The sequence below is a fragment of the Gavialis gangeticus genome, unplaced genomic scaffold (assembly GCF_001723915.1).
Source record: "Gavialis gangeticus isolate Ggan-Ray unplaced genomic scaffold, GavGan_comp1, whole genome shotgun sequence".
In the NCBI taxonomy this organism is placed as follows: domain Eukaryota; kingdom Metazoa; phylum Chordata; order Crocodylia; family Gavialidae; genus Gavialis; species Gavialis gangeticus.
The window spans coordinates 6,850,213-6,852,039 of NW_017729026.1; the positions used below are offsets into that span (position 1 = coordinate 6,850,213).

Sequence of the window (1,827 nt, forward strand, 5' to 3'; positions counted from 1 at the left end):
AAAATGTTTGCTCTGATTTGTTTTTCTGAGTAATATGTATAGAGGTCATTAAATAATAGCTCAAAATAAAGTCTTATTGTATATTATGTGTGTGTGGGGGGGGTGGGAGACTGCCTGTATGCTAGGTCTCAGAAGTCCCAGTGTGGGGGGGAGGGGTCCCATGCAACAGAACTCACCTGGGTGGTGCAGTGTGGTATACTCCCCTCCCTTCCATCTGGCTTGCAGTTGCCCTTGTGGCACTCTGCATGGTGTCAAGTCCTGCTCGCTGCCTCCTAGGGCAGCTTATACCCTGCTTCCGCCTGCATCTGCCCCACATCCACCGGAGAGTATGGCCCCAGTCCCAGCGCTGTCCCCAGTTCCAGCTAGCACAGCTTCCCAGCTTGGCTGTTGCCACAGTTGAATGGCAGCTTCCCCTGACTCCAGCTGCTGCTGCTTCTCCTCCTCTTCTTGCCCCTGCTGTGTCACTCTGGGCAGCAGGCAATGCAGGGTAGTCATGAAGATGTGTGCCAGGCCGGAGCTGCCCAGCCCAGTGGTGGGAAGTTGCAGCCAGGCAGCTTCTGTTCCAGCGTCTGGGGCTCCAGCACAAGCTCCTGGCTGCCTTCCACCCACTCCATTCACTAAGTGCAATGAGCAGCCACCTGTGTGTGTGGCTAAGTAGGCAGAAGGTGGCTGGGAGCTAGAGCTGGAGCCCTACATGAATCTTTGCTATATTCTTAAGATCCAGAATAGAGATATTGATTTTTCAAAAACTTTAATTTTCTGAAAAGGATACAGTTTTTTGATGAAGCTAGTCACTTCATCAAAAAGAAGAGAAGATTGTTATTTTTGGTGACATGAAATCACCCAAAATTAAAAACTGCAAAATGCCTGAGCGCTCAAAGAAACAAATATAATTAGTTCACCCTTTGGGATTAAAGAGAAGAATCACAGCATGATATGTTGGTAGTCTGTAGTCTTTCTTTCTCCCTCCCTCCCTCCTTCCTCTCCCCCCCCCTCCAAGTTCAGAAAAAGTTATTCCAAGAGAGGAGACAGGATTGGAGTGATTATTCCTTTTTTTTTTTTAAATTTTATTAACAAATCTAACTTTTCAAATAACAGATTTAACATTTAAAGATACAGCCAATACCCTAAAATGAAAACAGATATTTATATTCTATCAAAAGCTCTTCCTTAACTCAAGTCAATGTCCACAGGAGTCTTGGGTTCTTTACTTGTCTTCCTTTCAGTATCTGACAGTTCCTTTATGTTTCTGTCAAAGTTAAAAGCTTTTGTGTTTTTTCATCTTTATACAGTTCACCCTTTCTTTTTTTTCTTAGAACTCTGCATAATGCAAATCTCACTATCTTTTGTATTCTTCTCTGCTTTTAAATTTTAAATTTGTTCCAAGTTTGTTCTTAAGCGGTATTGTAACTTGCACATTCCTTTAAAATTCAAATAAGTTTCTCAAACTTGTTTGGAGACAGGAGAAAGTTCATTTTTAGCAGATTCCAAAAATTTCCACCAAACTTCCAAGTAAGCATCTTTTTTTTCCTTTTTTCTTTTAGAACACTGACTTGGATGGAACAACTTTTACATTACTAAAACTTCCCAAATATTTTGAAGCCAGTCAGTTTAAGGTGTCACTTCTCTTCTAGGCTTTTGCATTTGTAATTTTTGCAGACACTAGAAAATGAGTGATCAATTCCTTATGACTCTTCTGTTGCAGAGTTCTCAGGAAAGTTCAGTAAGAACACTAAGGGAGGATCCACACATGCAGGCACATGCACTTGTAGCAGCTCAGATAGAAGTGGTGCAAATTTGAGCTGGAGCTTTTTGCCTCAGCGCATG

General features: G+C 42.3%; 1 protein-coding gene and 1 long non-coding RNA gene across 2 annotated transcripts in view; one reads left to right on the forward strand and one right to left on the reverse strand.

Annotated features, from left to right (window-relative positions):
* Window positions 1-1,827, forward strand: part of PTPRK (protein tyrosine phosphatase, receptor type K) — a 791,004-nt gene that overhangs the window by 192,078 nt on the left and 597,099 nt on the right. The gene's annotated exons all lie outside the window — the stretch shown is intronic.
* LOC109299788 overlaps window positions 1-1,827 on the reverse strand; it is a 13,114-nt gene that overhangs the window by 10,880 nt on the left and 407 nt on the right. Inside the window, exon 2 of the long non-coding RNA XR_002097998.1 lies at window positions 606-608. This is a non-coding gene — a long non-coding RNA (uncharacterized LOC109299788). The remainder of the gene's footprint in view (window positions 1-605; window positions 609-1,827) is intronic.